At 44.7% G+C, this 26,289-nt stretch overlaps 1 protein-coding gene across 23 annotated transcripts in view; it reads left to right on the top strand.

Annotated features, from left to right (window-relative positions):
- Window positions 1–26,289, top strand: part of LOC138820357 (protein FAM114A2-like) — a 185,184-nt gene that overhangs the window by 4,213 nt on the left and 154,682 nt on the right. The window lies entirely within an intron of this gene.

Below are 26,289 nucleotides of genomic sequence, written 5' to 3'. Positions count from 1 at the left end.
ATAACTGTCCTGTCAGAAGATTGGCAGTTAATAAGTAGTTCAGAGCAGGGTGCTGGTGGTTCATGTCTGTAATCCTAGCTACTCTGGAGGCTGAGATTTGTGGATGTCGATTCAAAGACAGTCCTGGCATGATAGTCCCTGAGACTCTTACCTTCAGTGTACCACCAGAAAACTGGAACTGTGGAACAAGTGGTAGAGCGCTGGCTAGAGCTAAAGAGCTGAGGGACAGCGCCCATGCCCAGAATTCAAGCCCCAAGACCGACCAGAAAAAGAAAAAAGTAGCTCAGAGCCACAATTGTTTGTTTATTTTTTGTTCATGGGGCTTGGGTGCTATCCCTGAGCTTTTGTGCTCAAAGCTAGTGCTCTACCACTTTGAGCCACAGCTCTACTTCTGATTTTGGGGGGGGTTAATTGGTGATAAGAGTTGCATAGACTTTTCTGCTTAGGCTGGCTTCAAACTGTGATCCTCAAATCTCATTCTTCTGAGGAGCTAGGATTATAGGCGTGAGCCACCTAGCTTGTTGCCCAGCTTGTATTCTATTTAATCTAGCATTATGTAATTGCTTAATATTTTAGTGGTTAGGTTGGCTAAGTTTTGTTGACTCCAAAGAGAAAAGTTAATTGGTCTCTTCTTCAGAGATTTAGCACTTTCCCCTAACCAAGTAGTCTTCTCAGAAACTAGTGCCTTACTTGATAAGGGAGATTTTTCAGTGGTCTGATCCGAGGGAACTGGAAATGTTCATGTAGAATCATTTATGTAGTTCTTATGGTAGCAAGATAATGAAAATTAATTGATTGCTTTCTTGTATCTTTTAATGAGCTTCTTGCCTTTGAGAACCTAATCTTTAGCTTTGCTGTGTCTCTTTCTAGTTCTTTCTTCATTTTTGGTTAGTACTGTTGCTTGAAGTCTGGGCCTTGAATCTTACTAGGCTTTTTTGTTCATGGCTGGCTTTCTATCTGTGGAGCTGGTGAATTGGAGATAAAAGTCTCTTGAACTTTTCTGCTGGTGTGTCTGGTTAGCTTGTAACCTTGATTCTCAGCCGGCAGCTTCTTAAGTAACTAAGGGTTATATTTGTGAGTCACTGGTTGGTGTTGGGCTCTGATTGTGGTTTTATGTGGTTTAAAGTCCCTTACCTAACCCGCATGATCACCTGGGTATAATATGCTGAGTCTTGAATGTTATACTTGGTGTTTCCTTGGATTAACTCCTTACTGGGAGCACAAGCCATGAATTTACACATTAAAATAAGTACTGAATGTGGCTAAGTGGTAGAGTGCTTGCCTAGTGTGCATGAAGTTCTAGGTTCCACTCCTCAGTTCCACATACACAGAAAAAGCCAGAAGTGGTGTTGTGGCTCAAGTGGTAGAGAGCAAAAGCTGCTCAGGGACAGTGCCCAGGCTCTTGAGTTCAAGCCCCAACCTGGCTCCTCCCTTTCCCCCCCCCCCCAAAAGACTAAAGGTTAGGAGGAACTTAAAAATACAATCAACAGTTCCTAAACATGGTGCCAAAGGATGGGTGGTCGATTTTTGAGTTCGTATACTTATACACAATCTGCTGGCAGTGTGTTTGTGGTTTAACATTTTAATCAATTCTGAAGGAGGTTCTTCAATCAAAGGTTTAAGAGGCCTCAACTACAGGAAATAATAAGTTAGCCCTGATTAGGGTATTCATTTCATGATGACTAGATGTAGTGGACTGAGTGAGGAAACATGTATTTTTTTTTTTCCTGGCAGGACTAGGGATCAAGAAAGAAGGTCTCTAGTGTACTAGACAGGCAGGTGTTGTACTGTTGAACTACACTCCCAGGAAACTATTTTAATTGAAACATACTGGCCTTTGTTTTTGTATTGGTGCTGGGTACTGTCTTTGAGCTTTTCTTGCTCAAGGCTGGTGCTGTAACACCTGAGCCTCACAGACTTTCCTGCCTGGGCTGACTTTGAACTATGATCCTCAGATCTCAGCCTGCTTTGTAGCTAGGATTGCAGGCATGAGCTACCAGAGCCCAGGTGTCCTGTCCTGTCTTGTCTGTGTCTTTCTCCTTCTTTCCTCTTTCCCCTCCCTCTCTCTTCCCTCCCTCCCTCCTTCCCTTCCTTCCTCTCTCCCCCTCTCCTCCCTTTCTTTCCTTTGTTCTTTTGTGTATGCTGGTACTGGAGCTTTTGAGCACTGTCCCTTAGTCTTTGGCCACAGCTGGCACGCCACCACTTGAGCACAGCTCTACTTCATGGTTTTTGGTAGTTAATTGGAGATGGGTCTCACAGACTTCCCTGTCCTGGCTTGCTTTGAACCATTATTCTCAGGCCTTAGCCTCATGGGTAGCTAGGATTATAGGCATGAGCCACCAGTACCTGGCCAGAAGATCTTTTTTAAGCCTTCTACTGAAACTGAGTACAGGGGCAAGATCATGTTTCTTCTTTTCTTCTCTCTCTTGCATGGGCTCTCTCTCTCTCTGTCTCTCTGTCTCTCTGTCTCTGTCTCTCTCTCTCTCTCTCATTCTCTCTCATTCTCTCTCATTCTCTTCCTCCCTCCCCTCCCCTCATCTCTCCCTCCCCTCATCTCCCTGACCCCTCCCCTCTCTCCTGTCCCCCTATCCCTGAGCTCATTTGCTCAAGGCTAGCTATCTTCCACAAGGTGCTAGTGGCTCACACCTGTAATACTCAGGAGGTTAAGATCTGAGGATCAAAGTTTGAAACTAGCCCAGGCAGGAAAGTCTGGGAGACTCTTACCTCCAGTGAACCACCAGAAAACCAGAATGGTAGAGCTCTAGCCTTAGGCAAAAAAGTTCAAGACAGTGTGGGAGTCCCAGAGTTAAGAAGCTTCACAATTGATTTTTAAAAAAAAGGACTCCTGGACTCTCCTGCCTGAGGCTAGCTTTGAACTGCCATCCTCAGTTCTTAGATTTCTGAATAACTAGGATGATAAGCATGAGCCACCAGCATCCAGCTGAGTTCCTATTTCTTTGGTTGTTGTGGTGGTGGTTAGTCTTGGGGCTTGAACTCAGGACCTGGGGCACTGTCTCTGAGCTCTTCAGCTCAAGGTGAGCATTTTTTACCACTTGAGCCACAGCACCACTTCAGGTTTTCTGGTGGTTCCTTGGAGATCAGAGTTTCATGGAGGGGCTGGGAATGTGGCTTAGTGGTACAGTGCTCGCCCAGCATGCATGAAGCCCTGGTTCACCTCCTCAGTACCACACACAGAAAAGCTGGAAGTGGTTCTGTGGCTTAAGTGGTAGAGCGCTAGCCTTGTGCCAAAGAAGTTCAGGGACAGTGTTCAGACCCTGAGTTCAAGTCCCAGGACTGGCAAAAATAAAAGTCTCATGGACTTCCCTGCCTGGGCTGGCTTTGAACTGTGATCTTCAGACCTCTGACTCCTGAGTAGCTAGGATTATAGCGGGGAGAGTCGATGTTTCTTTCAGCAAATATTTATAAAGCATCCTTTGTGTGTTAGGCAGGCCGAGTAGGTGCTGGTGTGAAACTTGTAAACACAACACAAAAATAACTGCCTTCTTTTTCGTGGAGTGAGCCAGATAATAAGCAAATCAGTAAATCCTGGATGAAGTCTGTCAACGGGTTGTAAGAAATAAAGCCCAGCTGGGCACACAGAGCGAGGCCCATCCCTTAGTCACTGTAGTTTAATTTATGGTGCTGCTCCTCACTAAAAGGTGTATCTGGCCCCAAATAGCATTGCTGAGGAAAGAATCACAAAGATCCTGAGCCTGTTCCTTTTTTTTTTTTTTTTTTTTGCCAGTCCTAGGCCTTGATCTCAGGGCCTGGGCTCTGTCCCTGAGCCGCTCTCTGCTACTTGAGACACAGAGCCATTTTTGGCCTTTTCTGTGTATGTGGTACTGAGAAATCAAACCCAGGGCTTCATGCATGCTAGGCAGGCACTCTACCACTGAGCCACCTCCTCGGCCTAGACCATTGCTCTTTTAACAGTAAGAACTACTGAGAAAGACACTGAGCCCATGTTTTCGACAGATGTGGACTAGTGTTTGCTAGAGGCTAATATGAAGACGGAACAACAAAAAAGCAATGAACAGCACCCAGTGAAAAATGAAAATATATGAGGGTGGGTGACACCGCTCTCTGGAGAGGTCTCAGTTTCATACATGAGGTTGCAGCATGGAGGATAGGCAAGCCACAAACTAGACCTGGGTTTTATTTGTGGTTCTATGTACGAGGATCTCAAATACAACAGAACAAAGAAGAGTGAAAGAAGGGCAAAAGATAGTTTTAAGACATTTATCCTCCAGAATTCCTCACAATTTTAGGTCTAATTGAGGAAAAGGTTAATCTTTAAGCCTCAGAAGCTATTTTAAAAGTAATTTGGACATTGAACAGAAAGAAGAAATCCCTAGTTCAGATGCGCCGAGGATGGATTTGTAGGTTTCATTTGGTAGATCGTTACTTGGTGGTACAGATCCTGACCAGGGTTTGCCACCATGCTTGTTATGCATGCTCAAAAACACTCCTAAAATCACGGGATTTTGGGTCTGTGAAATACCTAGAGTTCATCTAACATAAAATTCTTGCACGGATGAGCCATCTGAAACCCAGACTCAATGGCAGAGAGATGACCTGCAGTCCAGTTGTGGTTCCTTTTCAGAGTGAGCTCAGGGACAGGGCATGTGGCAGAATGGTGCATGTGCTATGGGAGCCCTGAAAGAAAGGGTGTCACACAGCTAGATGGAAACCCAGTTGCCTGGCGGCGCCCTCCCACCCTCGCGTCTCTGCGCTGCACATGCGTGTTTCTTGTGCTTGGCCAGTCCTCATTCTGGACCCTTAGCACACCAGGAATCTAGCCCTGAGCCTCACCTGGTCACAGGGCAGATGGTTGCTTGTACTGAGCCGCCCAGTTGTATTTTAGGCTGTCCTGATAGTGTTCCACAAAATTAAGCAAGACAGAATTTACATCCCTGTAATTTACATCCCCAGATGCCAACATGAGATGTCCTCGGGGGTGGGGGACTGGTGCACACCGAGGAGTGTCCCTGGCTCTACACCACAAAACAGTGATCCCCTCCCTCCCATTCAAACTCTTCAGTATTCACATTTAGAGAAATTGAAGGAAGTTGCGAGGCTTCCAGATTTGCATGCTGTCAGCGGTTGTACAGGTCAGTAAACCTGGGAAACAGATGTTAGGTTTTATTCTTTCCTTGGGGAATCATTAAAGAAGCATGTTTTGGAGCAGTAGGGAGGGAGATGTGAAGCTGCCTGGCTCTTTCTATAAAGGCCTCTGCTGCAGGCTGGCTGCTTTGTGCTGTTGTAGCCTTGCGGCCATTGCCTGCCAGCACTCTTGTCAGCCCTGGAGCAGGTGCCCTGGTGGACTCGGGAGGGGGCTCAGCTCAGCTGCAACCAGGTCAAAAGTTCAGGACTTGAGTTGGAGAGAGAGAGAGAGAGGGAGAGAGAGAGAGTGTGCGCGCGCGCGCATGCACGCACACATGTGATGGTGGTGATAATATGTGTTCCGGACACATAACACATTCATTTTCCCATCAGTTTCAAAATGACAGAACTCTAATAATCATTCATGATTTCTTGAATGTCAATGGGTTTCCAGGCAAAGATACCAAGGTGGTATCTACCATGGGTAGATGGTTTCTAGAGAGGATGGCATTGTGGTGGTGACCTAGGCAGCCTAGTGTACTTGTGCGAAGAGTTTGAGCTTCTTGAGGGAACATATTACAGAACATCAAGGCAGTGTTTTCCTCTTACCCGTTGCTCTTGTCTTTTCTGGAAGCACCTATCACCTAGTCTTGTCTGGGCTATTTCATTTGGTCCTTACAGATGAAGGCCAAAGCCTTGGTGCTGAGTATTGAATCCAGGGTCTTGTAACTGCCAGGCAAGCATTCGCCCTCTGAGCCACAATGATGTTCTCTCTCTCTCAGCTGGGGTTAAGTCCTGAACCCCCTGCCTTTGTTTTCTCTTCACTCCATTTTTGTGTTCTTCTCCTGATGTCCTGGGACTTGCTCTGGGGTTGGTGGAGGAGGGGTAGAGTTCTGGCCTGCATTAAGGTGCTAAAATCCTAGAATTTGTGTGAAATCAGTTACTTTCACAGCCAAAAGCAGTGTTTTCTTCACAGAGCAAGTGACCCCTTACAGTAATGCTCTTGTGTGCTGTGTGGTATTTATGTATGCTGACTTGAAATTAGTATACAAAACTAGATGGAGGATAGTATTTATTTTCTCGTTTAAAGTTCCTGATACCATGCGACCTTTATGAGGTTTACATGGTGTCATTTTCTTGTATATCTTACACTGCAGTGGACAGCTTGTAACCTTGACAGGCAGCCCGCATTCCTTAGGCAGGTTTTCTGGAGTAATTGTGTGACTTGGCAGTAGGTAACCTGAACCTAACATGATAGCAGACTGCGCCTGGTCTTTCATGCCCCTCCGTCCATCCATAACATCCCCCCATCCCCCAAAAAAAGTGAAAATAGGGGAGTGATGGGGCCATGATGATCCTTTCTTCATATTTTAATGTTAAACTTTAAAGTCACCTCCAGATAATTCCCTCAGAGTAACTCACTTATAATTGAGAAACTTTTAAAGCTGGCTTGTTTGCTGTGTTTTCCCCCTTCTGACCAGTCCTTTTTAATGACTACTTTTTCCCTGAGTGTTAGTTCTATTAGGCACAATAAATAGCACACCAGGGATGGTGGATTTGCTTGACAAAGTCCGTTAAATTAACAGATCTACTTTAAATCCTTTCTTCCATTTTTATTGTGTGTTCTCTTTTCCCGAAAGATTGTTTGTAAATAATCCTATATATGGATAAGAATTTTTTTATTTCCTGGAGTCGTTTGGTACACCTTTATGGAGGGAAAGGTGTTCAAAGAAGATTTCTCAGGTTGCCATAATGAGAAGTTTCCCACTCCTAGACTGATATTGATTTAAGTGAATATCTTACACATGTACTGATTTTTATCTATTGTTTCTGACCTTTCTTCTTAATCCCCGTGTGTTACAAATGGCACACAGACCAGCTTGCATCATGCTGGGATCAGTTGGGAAAAGGATTTACTTGACAGCCTCCTGACTGGAGTTTTCACATTAGTGATGGATAGATCCCATCTTTATTCCTGTACTTCCATTTCTGTAATATGCAACTTTTTTGGTCAGTTCTGGGGCTTGACTTGAGGGCCTGGGCACTGTCCCTGAGCTTTTTTTTTTTTTTTTTTTTTTGCTCAAGGCTAACTCTCTACCACTTGAGCCATAGCACCACTTCCAGCTTTTTCTGTGTATGTGGTACTGAGGAATCAAACCCCAGGCTTCATGCATGGTATGCAAGCACTCTAACCACTGACCCACATTCCCAGCCAATATGCAGCTTTTTATTTTTATTTTTTATTTTTTATTTTTTTATAGTTTGGGAATATAGTTTAATCATTACCACTAACACTAGACCTCTGAATACATTTAAATTTAGTTTGTTTTTCTTGGTACTATTTTTTTTTTAATTTTTTTTATTATAAAGATACTATACAGAGGGTTACAGTTACATGAGTGAGGTAATGAGTACACTTCCACTTCTTCTTGAACATTGTTACCCCCTCCATTGTTTTCCCCCTACCATCCCCTCCCTCCCTCCCTTCCCCAAGGTTCTTTTTTTTTTTTTTTTTGATTGTGATTAAGTGATTACTTAATTTCCGGAAATTCACAGTATTGTGGAATAATGATGCTCATTTAAAGTCACAAGTTCATTCTAACTTTCCTGGAGCAAATTGTCTATCACAGTCTGTAATATATAACGGTGCTCATATGTTATATACCATATATGTGATCAGCAGCATGGGGATATTTAGTAGTGGTTCAACCAGATGAGTGGGAGTTCTTTGTTTCTTAAGACCTGTTAGTTTTGTCATATCACCTAACATTTTGGATTCATCATCCACTTATCAGGGAGACCATGTACTGTTTGTCTCTTCGTTCTTGGCTTACCTCGCTCAACATGATTCCTTCTAGCTCCATCCATTTCCCTGCAAATGCCATTATTTTGTCATTTCTAATGGCTGCATAGTATTCCATTGTGTATAGATACCACAATTTTTGGATCCATTCATCTGTGGTGGGGCATCTAGGTTGTTTCCATATCCTAGCTATTGCGAACAGTGCTGCAATAAACATGGAGGTGCACGTGTCCTTGTATATTGGTTCCTGTTGTTCAGGGTAGATGCCTAGAAGTGGTATGACTGGGTCATAAGGGAGGTCAATCTTTAGCTTTCTAAGGACCCTCCAGACTGCTTTCCAAAGTGGTTGTATGAGTGTACATTCCCACCAGCAGTGTAATAGCGTTCCTCGTTCTCCACATCCCCTCCAGCATTTGTCGTTGGCTGATTTGTGGATGTGGGACATTCTGACTGGGGTAAGGTGGTATCTCAGGGTTGTCTTTATTTGCATTTCCTTCACCACCAGGGATGATGAACATTTCCTCATGTGTTTTTTTGCCATTTTTATTTCTTCATTTGAGAAGTCCCTCTTTAGTTCCCTTGCCCATTTAGTAATTGGTTTGTTGGGTTTGGGAGGGATTAGTTTCTTGAGTTGCCTGTATATACAGGATGTTAACCCCTTGTCTGATATATTGCTGGTAAATATTTTTTCCCAATTAGTTGGTTGTCTTTCTAGCTTGGTTGCAATAGCTTTATCTGTGCAGAAGCTTTTTATTTTAAGGTAGTCCCATTTGTCGAGTCTCTCCAATTTGTTGTGACCCTGGGACTCTGTTCAGGAAGTTTCTTCCTGTGCCTATTAGTTCAAGTGTCTCTCCTACTCTGTCCTGCAGTAGTTTCAGAGATTCAGGTTTAATGTTAAGGTCTTTAATCCATTTTGAGTTGATGTTGGTGCATGGTGATAGGCTGGGGTCCACTTTTAGTTTTCTGCATGTGGCTGCCCAGTTTTCCCAGCACCAGCGGTTGAAGAGGCTGTGTTTCTTCCATTGTATGTCTTTGGCTCCTTTGTCGAATATCAGCTGGCTGTAGGCCTGTGGATTTATTTCTGGATCTTCTATTCTGTTCCATTGGTCTTCGGGTCTGTTTTTGTGCGAGTACCATGCTGTCTTTGTTATTATAGCTCTGTAGTAGAGTTTGAAGTTCAGCATGGATAGCCCTCCCATATTGTCTTTATCCCCTAGAATTGTTTTGGCTATTCTAGGTCTTTGGTGTTCCATATGAATTTTTGGACTGTTTTCTGTATTTCAGTGATGTACGTTATTGGGATTTTAATAGGTCTTTCTGGTACATTTTAACTGTTCAGAAACTAAGGAAAGTTAGCAAGGTCCTTTCCTAAACCCTGAGTTCAAGCCCTGATAGCCTGCCTAGCCTTTTCCCCCTTAAATTCTGTGTCTTGTGTGTTTTCCTTTCTTGAAATCTCCTTCAATTCCTATCCTGTACCAGTATCAGGGAGAAGAGGCCAGGGCTGTGTTTGGCTTTGTCATTAACTTGCTGTATGTGCTTATCATCCACCAACTCCTTCTCTTGGTTGAGTTGCCAGCATTCTGTGATGTGATCAGTGAGTGGACACAGGGCTACTGCTTTTTCCTGTAGTATTGTCCCTGACAGCGTCCCTAGGTTCAGGGGTTCTATATTGGCAAAGCCCCAGGCAAAGGGGGTGTGTCCTGCCCAAGTGCACGTCTCCTGTGGAATAGCTGTGACCAGGTCTAAAAGAGCTCTTGACAGTCTGCCTTTTCCTAAAGAAAGCTGTCATATTTCAGTTGAGGCAGGTGCCAAAGAAGTTCTGATTTTCATTTCCTATAGACTTAGATGTGTAGAGAGAAGGTCAAAGTTAACTGCCAGTTTGGCCTGAGCTTTCAAAGAAAAGTACTCACATGTACAAGAAGGTATTGATTGAATAAAGCAGCCTTTGGGGCAGAAAGAGAGGAGAGCAACAGCTGGATGGATGTTCCTTGGAACACACCTGCAGTGTGTGGAGAGCTCAGGGGGCAGGTTTAATGCCTGTTTAATTTCTTTTTCTCTGGAATAGCATAAAGAGGAGGAGGAGGAGGAAGTGGGGAATGGGATTGGTGTTTCAAGGGTTGTCAACTGGCTGTTCGTCCTTTACAGAAAATTTCTCCTTCCTGGGTGCAGCAGAAGAGCTCTTTTGCAATGATAGGCTTTTCTAGGTTCTATAAGGTTCAGCATTCAGCTGCTGCCTTTCAGGAAGATCCTGCCAAATTTCCACACAGCCCTTTTGTGTTCTACTCTCTTTGCAGAGGAAGAGCCCTGGGCTTGGCCTTCCCAGTTAGTTCCTTGTTTGAATGGCAGTTGGCCTTGAAGGAAGAGGCTGACTTTCTTCCAGTCTTCATTCCACACTATCCCTGCGCATGCATGCAGCGCATCAGGCTGCTGTCTGGGAAATCTGCTATCTGAAGCACTCTGCGCTGTTATGAAGGGTTGACCAGTTGGTTCTAAGCTCAGTCTGTCACTCTGGTAATTGTTGAGAACCTTCCCACAATACCTCCTCATTGATCTTCCTCGTAGAAGTAACCACAGAGGCTCTGGAGGGAAGTCTTGACAGGACTTTTGTCCAAAAAAAATTAGGTTCCTTGTGGATTTGAGAGAAGTTTATCTGAGGGCAATGAACCCACTATTTGAACAGTCCTCTTTAACTCTTTGATTCTTCCACTGAAGATTAAAAGAGCACTTAGCTGTCATTTGCTAGAATGTAAGTCACAGAACTGCCACCTAGTTCATCCTGAGTGTGACTCTGGAGCTAGGCAGGACATCTGATTTATAAAGGACACATAATGGTCACATCTGAATTTGTTGTGGCCACACCTTTCTCTACCCATACCCTAGATAAGGCCTACCCCAGGCCCAGATGCCCTCTCTCTGCTCTTTTTTTTTTTTTTTTTTTTTTTGTGGGTCGTGGGGCTTGAACTCTGGGCCTGGGCGTTGTTCCTTAGCTCTTCAGCTCAAGGCGAGCACTCTACTACTTGAGCTACAGCGCCACTTCCGGTTTTCTGGTGGTTTATTGGAGATAGGAGTCTCACGGTCTCTCCTGCCCGGGCTGGCTTTGAACCGCGATCCTCAGATCTCAGCCTCCTGAGTAGCTAGGATTACAGGCGTGAGCCACCAGCGCCCGGCTTCTCTCTGCTCTTTTCTAGCTCTTTCTCAGCTCTTTCCTTCTCTTCTCCTGCCCAGTTCCCTTCTCTTTCCTAGCTCTCTCTTTTCCACCTTAGCCAGATGCTCTCTTTTCTAGCTCTTTTCTCTCTTTCCCAGCTCTCTCTTTCCCAGGCCTTTCCCAGCCACGTGGAGGTCCATCTTGGCCTGGTGCCAGCCGGAACAATGAATAAACCTACCCCTTACCTGAAAAAATAAATAAAGGACACATAATGCTTCTAGGGTTTCTGAATTCATGTGGTCAGACAGCTGGCTTCTCAGAAAGCTGCAAACCAAGTAGGAAAGCCAGCCGTGACGCCATCTTTCTTTTAATTTGTGGCTTGCTCTCATTACTATCCCCCCTGCTTATCTGCCTAACACTTGGTTTAATTCTAGAATCTGTTTCATATTTCAGGCGTGGGAACTGGTTATTAAAAGCCCACATTAGGAAACTTGATGTGGTCCCTTCCCACTTCTGAGCCATAAACTCTGGTGAGAACTGACTTAATTGGATAATAGCTTCAGTGGAATGGAAATTGGTGGGATAATGGAGTACCAATGACTTTAATTTTCAAGGATCAGGAGTTTTCCTCATATCAGAGCTGAACTTTATTTTTATCACATGCAAAAATTAATACTTTCCTCTTCACCCTGCCTCCCTACTTCCTTTCATTCTTCTCAGCAAAATCGCACCCATCAGAAAGTTAAGTGCTTGGAAATGTAGCCTGGAATGATTTCTGTAATTTTCTTCATAGGGGCTGGTAGCCTTAGATTGCTAATCCCTGCCTGCTTAGTGTGGTGAAATCTGATGTCACTTGGGAAGGGCTGTTGATTTAGCCAAGCAAATCTCTGTGTGTTGTTGTTTTTCTTCGTTTGCTTCTACCAAGGAGCCCCACTGATGATAGTCTGGGGAGAGAGGCCTGGTTTCTGGTCTTCTTTCCTGCACTAAACTCCCTCAGTGACCTTAGGAAAGTGGTTTAACTACTCTGGGCTTGGATTACTCCTTTGTGAAGTTAGTTTAAATTCCAAAGGAGGAAAGGTGAAAATGTAATAGAATGGTGTTTCCTCTTCTGTGGTCAAGACAGATATTATAAATCCATCTCTCCCCTCCCATGGCTAAAGCAGACTTTACTAATTAAGTCTACTAAGCCTGGAATCAGCTGGTCTCAAACTAGTTCTCAATACTGCTGCTCAAGTGAAGTTAATGATGGAGTAATTCTGGTGAGGTAAGAAGTAGGTATTTTTGACACAGGGGAACAAACTCAGTGGTAGTACTCACTAGACCGCATGTGGCAAATGAACTATACAAGTTTTGGATGGGAAAGGGAAGGAAAAACTGGGAGAAGGTGAGAGATGGAGTGATATTGCTAAAAAGAAACGTACTCTTTTTTCCAACTAAAATAATTATAGCCCCTCTGCACATCACCTTTATACTAACAATAATTATTTTAAATGACATAGGTCTTTGTTAGGACTTTCTTTTTTTTTTTTTTTTTTTTTTTTTTTGTTGGTCGTTGGGCTTGAACTCTGGGCCTGGGCGCTGTCCCTCAGCTCTTCAGCTCAAGGCAAGTGCTCTACCACTTGAGCTACAGCGCCACTTCGGGTTTTCTGGTGGTTTATTGGAGATAGGAGTCTCACGGTCTCTCCTGACCGGGCTGGCTTTGAACCGCGATCCTCAGATCTCAGCCTCCTGAGTAGCTAGGATTACAGGCGTGAGCCACCAGCGCCCGGCTGTTAGGACTTTCTATCTCTAAGGTCCTGTGGTTCTGAGTTTAGCAGCACATATTGGAAAGCTTTGGACTTTAAGACTTCGAATGTAATCTTTGAGGAGGCCCTAACTTGAGAGTTTGTTCATATTGTAATACCATCTCTCAGGTTTTGGTCTAAAGTTTTTCAGCCTTTAATCTGTTGGCTCTGGTGAGAGATAACAGATAAGGGATTCAATAATGCAAAAGCAAAGGCTTATTGAAACGGTAACCATGCAGCAATGATTAGGTAACCATTTAATTATTTCTTGTCCACAGTCAGCTGTTATATTGAGATGGCATCAAGAATGTCATCACTGTGTAAAGAAATACCTGGAGGTGAACTTGGCAGCTGGAAATATGTCCTGTACCACCTAATTTTCCCTAATGATATTTGAGTTGTGTGAGCCAGTTGTGTGTGTGTCTTACGTATTTTGCGTATACCTGACCTTTGCATCTTATATTTGGGTCATAGTCAGAAAGAGAAAGACTTAAATGAGACTTTTGCTTCTCCAACAACCACAATGGCATGGGGAATGGAGGTAGCGTATCTAGCCTTTGTAGCATGTACAATTCAATGGGGAAAGGATGTAGCCTGTTGCGGTTCCTGTGGCTAAGAAGTGCATCATGGCCTCAGTAGGTGGAGATGTGTTGACACTGTGTTCTTTGAGTACATAGCACATGGTGTGGCACTTGGAAAACTGGATTTTTGCTGAGTGAGTGTTAAAGTGGGAGGGAGGTGCTTGAGAAGTCACTAGTCCATTATGGAAATAGGCAGCAAAAGGGACATCACATACTCGAGTTCTCACAGGAGGAATGCATACATGAACACAGTGCTCTCCAAGTCCTCTGTGTTCTGCTGCAAAGACTTTCTTCCCTCCACATACTAGATCCATGTCTACTGTTATTTCCCTCATGAGTCAAATTAGCATGCCTCAGTTTTGGTAGCCAGTACCTAATTACACCATTTGGCTGCTAGAACCTCCCCACCCAACACACAACACACACACACACACACACACACAAACAAACACCCCAGCCAGTACGTAATTACACCATTTGGCTGCTAGAACCTCCCCACCCAACACACACACACACACACACACACACACACACACACACACACACACAAACACCCCAGCCAGTACGTAATTACACCATTTGGCTGCTAGAACTTCCCCACCCAACACACACACACACACACACACACACACAGAACCTCCCCACCCAACACACACACACACACACACACACACACACACACACACACACACACACACACACACACACACACACACACACACACACACACACACACACACACACACACACACACACACACACACACACACACACACACACACACACACACACACCCTGTCCCTGAGCTGTTTCGCTCAAGGCCAGTGGTGTACCATATGAGCCACATCTCTGTTTCCCACTGGGTTCCCTCCCCCCTTTGGTACTTAATTGGGCATCAGAGTTTCATGGTCTTCTTGCATGGGCTGGCCTTAAACCATGCATGATCATGAGATTTTTTTTTTTTTTTGTCGGTCATGGGGCTTGAACTCCGGGCCTGGGCGCTGTCCCTCAGCTCTTCAGCTCAAGGCGAGCGCTCTACCACTTGAGCTACAGCGCCACTTCCGGTTTTCTGGTGGTTTATTGGAGATAGGAGTCTCACGGTTTCTCCTGCCCGGGCTGGCTTTGAACCGCGATCCTCAGATCTCAGCCTCCTGAGTAGCTAGGATTACAGGTGTGAGCCACCAGCGCCCGGCGAGATTTTTTTTTTAATGATCATGAGATCTTAGCCTCCTGAGTAGCTAGTGATACCTGACTATTTTTGCAGATCCATTTTTGTAAATTTTCTTTCCAGTCTTTTACTTAATATTATTTTTGATGGTACTGAGGTTTGAATTCAGTGCCATGCATTTGCTCACTTGCTTGCTTCATCCACGCCTCCAGCTTGCAGTCTCTCTCTCTCTCTCTCTCTCTCTCTCTCTCTCTCTCTCTCTCTCTCTCTCTCTCTCTCTCTCTCTCGTTTGCTCTCTCGTTTGCTCTCTCACTCGCTCGCTCAATCCTTTTCTCTTTCTCTCTGGTTACTTTTATATGTATTTTATTATTAAAATACTGTATAGGGGGATTACAGTTACATAAAGGCAATGAGTACATTTCCTATCCAGTATTGTTGTTACCTCCTCCTTTGTTTATCCCCTGCCGTCCCTTCCCTCCCCACCTCCCTCAGCTACCCCCCATCTTCCTCTACTCCCCCCAACGGAGTTGTTAAGTGTATTTTACATCTCATTGTTACAATGGGTCAACCTGTATCCTTATTTAAGCATTTTCTTATTTCCCTTACCTTCCCAAATTACAAAAATGTATATACAAAATGCAGGGCACTGGAATCAAATACAGTGAAAACGGCGGGGGGGGGGGGGGAGAACAAAAAACAGTACATTATAAATATATTAAAAACAATAGCAAGAAAGGACAAACCACTGTGTCCCTATCTTGGGGTTCCTTTCACTTAACATCCTCTTATATGGTCATATGTACATAGCTTTTGACCTTTTCTGCTTGTTCTAGACATTATTGCAAATAAGGGAAACCATAGGACCTATGTATCTTTGGGCCTGGATTACCTCACTTAATGAATTACCTCATTTAATAAATTTTTTCCAAATCTTCCATTTCCTAACAAATGGGGGCAATGTCATTCTTTCTGATGGAGACATAGAATTCCATTGTGTGTGTACACACACACACACACACACACACACACACACACACACACACACACATCACATTTTCTTGATCCACTCATCTACTGAGGGGCATCTGTGTTGGTTCCATATTTTAGCTATGGAAATAATGCTGTGATAAACATAGTTGTGCTGTTTGCTGGTTATTTTCTGAAATGAGGGTTCATGAGTGTTTCTACCCTTGCTAGCCTTAAACTGCAATCCTCCTACTCTCAGTCACCTGAGTTGCTAGAATTATAGGCACTTGGCCTGTAATTTTTAAAAAAATTGGTTATATTGAGGATTAAACTTGGGGCTTTGCCCTTGCTAGGTAGGAACTTAGCACTTACTCCATGCCTCTAGCCTTATTTTGTATTGGTTATTCTTAAGGTAGGATCTCATTTTATGCCTGCGCTGTGAACCTGCTGCTTCCTATGTCACTGGGAAAGATAGATATGTGCCATTGTGATTCTTCCATGGCTGAGATATCAAGCATGCCCACTGCTTCAAATCATTAGTTGAGATGAAGTCTCTCAGATTTCTTGTGTTTGTTTTTTGACTGAGGCTGGCCTCAGACTCTGATCCTTCAGTCTTTACCTCCTCAGTTGCTAGGATTACAGGCCTGAATCACCTTGCCTGGATTACTTTTAAAGTAAGGGAAAGTAAAATAACCTGAAGTTAGAATAACCTGAAGGGATTCAAGAGGAAAGTAGAGAAAGTAAATCACACGTGCCATGTGGCACTGTCGCTGCTATGCATGGAAAGTAGGGCCACTTCACTATCAGGTGCAACTAGTGAATTGAGCCAGGCAGGCTTAAATGAGTAAGAAGACACACAAGGTCTAGTTGGCTTTAGGTATGGTATGATCTGGAAGTTTGTAGTACTGTCAGGGCATGGGCTTCTTCTCTCTAAGTTCTCTTGGTTCTGCCTTTATATTAGACTGAACACTCTGTACTCCCCATGCCCCTCCATACCTTGGTGGTAAAATATAACACTTTTTGACCTTATATCCATACCCAGACCCTAGAGGAGAGAATCTATCTCTGTTGCCTCTATAGAAAAGACATCTTAGCATGATCTGTTTAAATCTTTTATTTTATTTTTATTGTGAAAATACTACAGAGGGGTTACAATTACATGGGCAAGGTAATGAGTACATTTATTACCAAGCTTTCTTGCCTCCTCCTTTGTTTCTCCTTCCCATCCCTTCCCATCTCCCCCCGCTCCGCCATCCCCCCACGCCAAAGTTGTAAAGTTCATTTTTCGACATAACATCTTGTACAAACTTATTGGTCCACTTTGGATCTGATGTGTTTATTATGATAGGATTCATTCACAATCACTAGTCAAGAAGATGGGCTGTGCTGGGTGACTTATCCTACTTAGAGCTAGGGATGGGATTGGGCCACCTCAGTCATATGGAAAGAGCATTTACACAGAGAAGAAGCTGGCTACTCCTGGTTGTGGTGGTGGGAAAGATAGTTGAGAAGAGGCTGACAGATGTCCATGTCAGAGCCCTGCTGACATCGTGGGGACTAAACTTGACCCTCAAAATGCCACCACTTTGCCACTCTAGCCCTGTCTTTGTGGAGCACTGAACCTGTATCCTGTAGATCAGCACTCTCTGGCACCGCTGGGCTGAGGTGCTAATGGCATGGGCCTCAGTTTCTCACTGGGGAGAGCTTGGGTGTTAGGATTGCCAGCCTTGTTGCCTCAAGATGATTAGTTGAAAGCTGTCTTCATTGAGAATTTTCTTGTCAGTTCTGTGGCTGCTTTCCTCTCCCTGCTCTGAGAGCTGCTCCTCTCTCATGTGCATGCAAAGTCAGCTCACTGAAAATCTCTTGAGCTGAAAAAGAGCTTCTGTCTCTCCAACTTCCCCTGCTGTTCCTAGCATGAGGAGGTAGACTGTTCATACTTTGGAAGCTAGAGGAAGCTAAACAATTCCACTTGCTGTGTGTGGGGGGTGTATTTATGCATGTGTAGCTGGTTCTGCATGTGGCTCTCTTTCTCACTCTTTGATCTATCCATGCTTCCTGTTTGCTGCCCTCTGCTGAATAGAGATAGGAGAAGGAAGGGGGAAACAAAAAGCAGCCCCAGTTTTTCTTCTTGTTCTTGGGTTTTTAAGAAGTTGAAGCTGTGAATGCTGAATTTTCCTCAGCTTCCTTAGATGATGGAAGACACAACATAAAATACTACTTGTAAGAATCTTAATGAGGAGGATATATGTAGTAATAACTGGCTGCCATTCATTTAGCCCATTACTTTTGTTTTTTGTTTTTTTTTTTGGTCAGTGGTGGGGCTTGAACTCTGGGCCTGGGCACTGTCTCTCATCTCTTCAGCTCAAGGCTAGTGCTCTACCAGTTGATCCACAGCCCACTTTCTGATTTCTGGTGGTTAATTGGAGGTAAGAGTCTCACAGGCTTTCCTGCCCTGGCTGGATTTGAACCATGATCCTCAGATCTCAGCTTCCTGAGTAGCTAGGATTATAGGCATGAGCCACTGTGCCTGGCTTGTATGGTTGCCGTGTTTGACTGAGTTCAGGAGGCCAGGCATTTAACCTCCCTGGACCCTCTGTTTCCTGCCCTGTAAATAGAGCTTTACCTGTCTCCCATGCCAGCAGAATACAGCTAAAATGGGGCTTGTCAGAGCCAGAAGCCAATGACTCATGCCTGTAATCCTAGTTACTCAGGAGGCTGAGATCTGAGGATATGGTTCAAAATCTGGGAGACTATTATCTCCAATGAACCACCAAAAAGCTAGATGTGGAGCTGTGGCTTAAGTAATAGAGCACTATCCTTGAGCACAAAAACTCTGGGCCAGGGCCCAGGCAAGCCCCTGTGTTCAAGCCCCAGGATTATCATAGGAAAAAAAGAATAGGGCGGGGCTGGTTCATTTTTTGACCCATATCTCTTTCCACCTGGCCTTCCTTGGGGCAGCTGTCACGTGCTGTGGCAAGGGGTGAGTCATCCTTTATCTGCGGTGAGCTGTAGGAAGAGGGTCTTCCAGAGGTGTCGTTCCATGGGTCTGGGTACTCCTGCCTGTTTCTCCCTCCTTCATGTCGTCTCCTCCCTCTGCTCTCTGCTTTCCCCTGGCAGTGGGCAAGGCAGGTGACTGCTTCTGCCACCAAAGCACTGTCAGGGAACAATAGTCCACATTAAGAAGGGCTGCCAGGCACCATGCCAGAGGTATTAAAGGGACATTTGATGACTTTTAATGTGAATCATCAGGTTTTATACTCTTTCTCTCTGTAGCAGATAAAGGGCAGGAAAGTCCAGGTGTGGATTTCTTCCCCCAGCCTTGTGGGGTTCTCCTTGTGGTGTTAATGTGCCTCTTTGACCCCAACCCTGCTTTCAATAATCTCATCTCTCTGTGTCATTCCCAATTGGTGTTGGGCTGTGTGTATGTGTGGTTGTGTGTGGTGGCTATCAGACACCATTTTGGGGTCTGGTCATGGAGCCTGAACTCTGGGCCTGGGCGCTGTCCCTCAGCTCTTCAGCTCAAGGCTAGCACTCTACCACTTAAGCCACAGCACCACTTCCAGCTTTTTTTTCCTGCTTATGTGGTGCTGAGGAATCAAACCCAGGGCCTCATGCATGCAAGGCAAGAGCTCTACCACTGAGCCACCTTCCCAGCCCCTAAGACACCATTTTAGAACCCACAATTGCTGCACTCCTTGTCCTGTCCCTCCTTCTCCCTTCCACCCTCCTCCCTCTCCTCTTTGTGCCAGTCCTGGGACTTGAACTCAGGGTCTTGGCACTGTCCCTGAGCTTCCTTTTGTTCAAGACTAGCACTCTACCACTCGAGCCACAACATCTCTTCTGACTGTTTCTGTTTCTGTTGTACTGAGGAATCAAACCTAGGGCTTCATGTATGCTAGGCAAGCACTCTACCACTAAGCCACATTCCCAGCCCTGTCAAATCTCTCTTAACCTTTTCCCTGTCAGATGGGCAGCCATCTTTGACTTGAATACACCCCAGTGGGGGGATCTCACTCAGTTTAGCTCAGCAGGGCTTAGGTAATCTGCTGTGGCCCATAGTGACTTAGAGGCTCTTCATCATTTCTGTCTCCTTTTGTATCTTTCCTGGCAGGTAGAATTCATCTATGTCTTTTGGAAATGTTTATAGAATGTAATTTGTACAGCATAGTGGCATGGATGTTATGGTGGGTTTGTCATTTTCCTAAGGCCTTCCCAGGAGTGAAGTAATGTTGAAGGAGTCCTCTCAGCAGGACAGCCCCTAGGGTGAGCCTATGGCTAGGGAGAGAGGATTCCCAAGATTTACTCTCTGAACCTTACACTTCTTTTGTCTCTGGCAGCTCTAGTTCCAAATATAACCAGTGTGTTGTATGTGATCATGTAGTCCAGAGCCTAATATATGGTTTTGTAGATAATACAGTCTCCACTATAGCCACTCGCTTCTGCCACTGTAGTATGTATATAGCCACACACAGTACATTCATCACCTGAATATGCTGTATTTCAATAAAGCTTTATTTGCCAACCCTATTCTGATTTCTTCCTGGTAGAAGTTCTGCATTGTGAGGTGGGGGCCATCCTGAACTATTTGACTCTGGATAGACCCTTGACCTGACAGAGCCTCTGTGTCCTTATCTGTATGTTGTGTGACTTGGGAGAGTGAGTTCTAATGTTCCTGCTTTAGCCCTGGGATCTCAGTGAAGCTCTGAGTTCTCTACTGAATCTGGCCCAAACTTTGATTCTGACTCCGCCCATTTCCCTCCTCTTACCCTATCCTAGCTTTCCTGGATCCTTGCTCAACGCTCCTAGCTCTTCTCCCCACTTCTGCTGGAATCTAAGTCCATTTTTAACACCCAGCCAGAGAATGCATTTATGAGTAAAATCAGAGGCTCCTATCTCTTTTCTAGAATTCATTAGTGCCTTGCAGCTACTGCTCAAGTTCAAGCTCCTGCCTTGTCTGGCCCTTTTGTACCCCTCCAGCTTCATTTTGTGTGTGTTGGTTGTGTTCACCATCACACTCCAGCCTGTTGGCTGTCTTACACAGGGGGCTCACTTCCTACCTTAGGTTTTTGCTCAGAGAATGAATGAATGCTCTTCCTAACAACTTTGACTTAGTTCTCTTCACCTTTGAGGTTTCAGCTCTAGTGTCACCTCAGACAGCCATTTTTTTTTTTTTGGTCGTGGGGCTTGAACTCTGGGCCTGGGTGCTGTCCCTCAGCTCTTCAGCTCAAGGCTAGCGCTGTACCACTTGAGCCACAGTGCCACTTCTGGCTTTTTTTCTTTTTGCTTATGCGGTGCTGAGGAATTGAACCCAGGGCCTCAGGCATGCAAGGCAAGTGCTCTACCACTGAGCCACCTTCCCAGCCCCCTCAGACAGCCTTTGGTGTTGTTATTGTTAGCTTTTTTTGTTTTCATCCTGGGTCCTGAACATTTTTACTCAAGGCTGGTACTCTTCCACTTGAACTACCAATCCCATGCTGGCTTTTTTGGTGGTTAATTGAAGATAAGAGCCTCATGGGCTTTTCCTGTCTGGGTGATCCCTTAGATTGCAGCCTCCTGAGTAACTAGGATTACAGAAACAAGCCACGGGCATCTGTTTTGATAGGCATCTCTTAGAGCTGACGTCTAGAAATTCCCTTATCACTCTGCAACATATCTGTGAATGATCCACTGACTAGAATCTGCTTGCTTGTTGGTTTACTTGTTTGTTTTTCTGCTTCATTAGATCGTGAGCACCATAAGATTCAGGACCTCATCTGTCTTATGAACTGATTCTTCCAAAGACAAGCACATAGTAGCATCAGTATCTTGACTGACTGTTGTGTTCCTGCTGAGATTCCGTGTGTGTGTGTGTGTGTGTGTGTGTGTGTGTGTGTGTGTGTGTGTGTGTTTATTGGTATTGGGGCTTGAACACAGGGCCTAGGCACTGTCCTTAGCATTTCTTTCTTTTTTTGTAAGTCGTGGGGCTTGAACTCTGGGCCTGGGCACTGTCCCTCAGCTCTTCAGCTCAAGGCAAGTACTCTACCACTTAAACCACACTGCTACTTCTGGTTTTCTGGTGGTTAATTGAAGATGAGAGTCTTACAAACTTTCCTTCCCAGGCTGGCTTTGAATTACGATCCTCAAATCTCAACCTCCTGAGTAGCTAGGATTACAGGCATGAGCCACTGGCTCCTGGTTGCCTTTAGCATTTCTTGCTTAAGACTGTGAATCTACCATTTGAGCCATACTCTACTTTTGGCTTTTTGGTGATTAATTGGAGGTAAAAGTCTAATGGACTTGTCTTCCCTATCTGGTTTTGAATCTCTATCCTCGGATCTCAGCATCTTGAATAGCTAGGGTTATAGGCTTGAGCAATGGATGCCGGGCATCCAGGACTCTTTATCTGCTGCTGTTCCCTTGTATGTCATTTGGAAGTCTTTCTGCTCTTGGTGCTAGGAGACACTGTACACATTGTCCCTCAGGAGGCTGCATTCTTGTGCTTTCATTTCCTCAGGTAAGATCAGATACCTCAGAAGGATGAGCTTCCTGGAAGAGCAGCTGGTTCCTGGCCTGAACTGATTGACTTCCTCTTTTTTTTTTTTTTTTTTTGACTTCCTCTTAAACTGTCCATTAGCATCAATCTGTCCATCCCCTTCGCCTACATGGCTTTGTGGGTGGTGTCTCTGAGTGAGGATCTGTCTAGTTCTCTCCCTTCAGATGGTCTTATAAAACCATTTTTTACCACCATAATAAAGATGATGTATAGAGAGTTACAATTTCATAATTGAGATGGTCTTTTTAAGCACAAAAGAGTCTCTTTGGGGTAAGATTTTGTTCTTGGAAATGTGGGCCTCTGTTTACTGTGTTGGGGGGAAGGTGTTTGCTGCAGCTAGGGTGAGGGTCCTTTGGGACCAGAGGTAGGTCTCTTAGGGAGAAAGGCTGCATCCCAGTGACTCAGTCTTTCCTTAGGCCCCATGAAGGGGTAAACGGATTCACAGATGGAATTGTTTCCTCAAATAAGATCTGTTATACCAGTGGCCCACACATGCAATCATAGTTACTCAGGAGGCTGAGATCTGAGGATCACAGTTCAAAGCCTGGTCAGGTAGCAATGTCCAGTTAGTGTCCAGTTAACACCAAAAAGTCTGAGTGAAAACGCGAAGGGACAGCTCCCAGGCCCTGAATTAAAGCTGCAGTAGCAGCACGAGACACACACACACACACACACACACACACACACACACACACACACACAGTAACAACCTGTTAAAATTCTAAGACTCAATCCTCAGAATATGACTTTAGTTGGAAACAGGGTGATTGTAATTAACATGGTTAAAGGGTGTTCCTGCTGGAATAGAGTGGGGCCTTAATCCTACGCTACTTTGTTGGAAAGACTACCCCTACAAAGACGAAGTCAGATTGGGGTTATGCTTCTTTTTTGGGGGGGGGTCCGGTCATGGGGCCTGAACTCTGGACCTGGGTACTGTCCCTCAGCTCTTCAGCTCAAGGCTAGCGCTCTACCACTTGAGCCATAGTGTCACTTCCTGCTTTTTTCTTTTTTTTGCTTATGTGGTGCTGAGGAATTGAACCCAGGGCCTCATGCATGCAAGGCAAGCGCTCTGCCTCTGAGCCACCTTCCCAGCCCCGGGTTATGCTACTTTTGGCCAAAGCACACCAAGCGATCCCAGAGGTAGGGATAACTGTCTTGATCTCTTCTAGCTCCTTCTGTTCCTTTTTTAATTCTTACAAATGATCCTTCCTTCCATGGAGGATTAACAAATCCCACTGCCCATATGTGTTCTTTAACTAAAACCACTCTCCTGATTAAGAGATTTCCATCAACATCATTGTCTGAATATGTGGTCCTTGCGTTTTGTCACTCCACTACAATGTCTCTCAGTTGATCTGAGTTCCATCTACATTGATACCAACAGTTTTGTTCTGGATCCAAACTAAATTTGGGGGAGTTCTGTGTGGTAGTTATAAAAAACCACTCCCAGGGCTGGGAATGTGGCTTAGTGGTAGAGTGCTTGCCTAGCATGCATGAAGCCCTGGGTTCCTCAGTACACATAAAGACAAAGAGCCAGAAGTGTTGCTGAGACTCATGTGGTAGAGTGCTAGCCTTAAGCAAAAGAAGCTCAGGGACAGCACCTAGGCCAAGTTCAAGCCCCAGGACTGGCAAAAAGAAAGAAAGAAACAAACCCAAACACTCTCAGTGTAACAGGGAACACAAATGAGTTGACAGAGCTGTAGCATGCAAGGCAGGACATAGAATAATTCCCTCTGGAAGAGGAGACCAGTGGAATGTTTTACCATGAAGAGATTATGCTGTGGAGATCTGAAAAGGCTTCTGCAAGTGATAAGATGTTTTTTTGTTTGTTTGTTTTTGTTGTTTTTGATGCAAATACTGAGGTTTGAATGTAGGCTCTGAGTGCTGTCCCTTAACTTTTTTGCTCAAGGCTGGTGCTGTGCCACAGCTTCATTTCTGGTTATGTGGTGGTTCATTTGAGAAAAGAGTCTCATAGACTTTCCTGCCAAGGCTGGCTTTGAATCAAGACCCTCAGATCTCAGCCTACTAAGTAGCTAGGATTACAGGCATGAGCCACTTGTGCCTGGCTAAAGTAGTGAGTAAATTTTAAGGTGGTCCTTAAGAAGATCAAGACTGTAGTCATGTGTATGCAGTATGACTGGGCCTCTCACGTGGTAAGAGGGGGCCTATTCCAGCTATAACGGGTGAGGCCGAGTCACTGAAAGTTCTGTTAATATCTGCTAGAGAGTAATTGCAGTGGTGGGTAAGGGACCGGTCACAATGCTTTGATGACTGGGCTATAGAAGCTGGACTTCAGGAGGCAGGGAGGCAGGAGGCAGTGAGGGAAGGTTTTTTGTTTTGTTTTGTTTTTGTTTTTGTGTGTGTGTCAATGTGTGTGTTTTAATCATCCCCCATATTGGTATTTATTACATAAATAACATTTCTAGCCAAAACAAGTAACAACTTCAGTGACTGAATTCCCAATGACCCATTAGCCAACCCAGAAAACAAAAAAGCCATAATGACAAGAAGAAATAAAATTAAAATTGAAAAGCACCTTTTCCTTGTTGTATTTAGTGTTTCAACTGAAACCCAAAGCTGATATTAGATGTAAAATCCACTTGCAGGATTCTTGTGGCTGTGGGTAGTTGTAAGCCTAGGATGAGGGAAGCACAGATGTCTCAAGAAGGTAAGTGAAGGAACATGAAGGAAGCATGGAGCCAGGGAGAGCAGCAGCTGATGCTAAAAGAGAATGGATCCTTTCATTCATCTACTGTGCCCACCTGCAGGTATCCAGATGCCAAATAATCTGCAACGTCTGAGCTCAGGATATTCATCATATATAATAGTTATTGCTGGTGCAGTACTAAGTACTCTCTATATTATTGTTCTTTTTCTCTAGGGGGCTGGGGGTTCTGAGGTTTGGACTCTGCTAGGCTGGTGCTCTGCCAAATGAACCATGTCTGCAGCCCTGTTTTTTACTGATTGTTTTTTTATGATAGGATTTCACTTCCTGCCTGAGTGAATACCTGAATGTGATTCATTTATTCTAGACTGCCGCTCTTCCTGACATCACAAGCACACACTGCCTTCCATGTAGATGAAATCTTGCAGACTTTTCTGCCCGGATTGATTTGGAAGTGTGACTCTCTTTATCAAGCCTCTTCATTAACTAGGATTGCAGTATCTGGTACCCTGCTCATGATCACATCAGCCTAATAATATGTGGACCATAATTGCTCCATTTTATAGATGAGGGTACTAAGCATAGGGCAAGAGATATGCTTCACTCAGGGCCACACAGCTGGCTGCTGAAATGCTGACTGGCCTGCAGAGCCTGAAGTCCTAATCCCAGAATGCAGTGTGTCTCTCTGGCTTCTGTGAGTACAGGTGTGTGCAAGTTCATGGGAGAGCCTGGCCTCCTGAAAAGGGAAGCGCTGACTATTCTTTTCAAGTTGAGTGTGATGATTCAGCCAGGCCCTAAAGGCTAGGGAAGGGGTGGGAAGCCATGTGATTCTAGGCAGAGGTGCAGCACAGACAGCAGTCCAGACTGGGAAAACAGCAAGGTGTAGTCAAAGTCCCCAGGTTTGGGAGAAGCTGGGCCATAGGCAGAGCTGGGTCTGCCTAGTCTACCTTGCAGTTCATGGAATACTGTGTTTAGTAGCTAAGTCATGCAGCCAACTAATTGTTTTGTTTACCTCTGTCAGGCATTTATAGCTGGGCCAGGTGAGTCAGGGAGAAGCCCAGGATGATCCTGGGAAGGATGTGTACACTCCAGTTCCAGGCCTTGCTGTGCAGTCTCAGCCTGATTGAGGGCTGCTGGCTGAGTCTATGGTTCTGCTTCATTTACATGTGAGTCATCCATCAGTTTCTTACTGAATACTGAATGTGCCCCAGACTGGTACTCCAATATTCCTAGAGGGAGGGACCCAGTCTCTGACCTTCAGACCTGTTGTACTGCTGCCAGACAGTGAATTTCAGACATGACCTTGAGAGCCCAGTAAAGGCCATGTGGTACCTTTCAGACTGCCTTCCTTACTACCCCTTGTCTCCTTGCCTCATTCTCATTCTGCCTTAATACCAACCTTTCAAGACCTCTGTTTTGTCTGGGTTTGATCCAGACATCACTGTCCTAGTTATATGTGTTTAGATACATTATTTATTGATTTATTTATTTGGTGCTGGTCCTGGACTTGAACTCAGAACGTAGGCGCTCTCCCTAAGCCTT

The sequence above is a fragment of the Dipodomys merriami genome, unplaced genomic scaffold (genome assembly GCF_024711535.1).
Source record: "Dipodomys merriami isolate MVZ:Mamm:240054 unplaced genomic scaffold, mDipMer1.0.p SCAF_867, whole genome shotgun sequence".
In the NCBI taxonomy this organism is placed as follows: Eukaryota; Metazoa; Chordata; class Mammalia; order Rodentia; family Heteromyidae; genus Dipodomys; species Dipodomys merriami.
The sequence above is the reverse complement of the archived record's forward strand: the minus strand, read 5'-3'. Positions and strand labels throughout refer to the sequence as shown.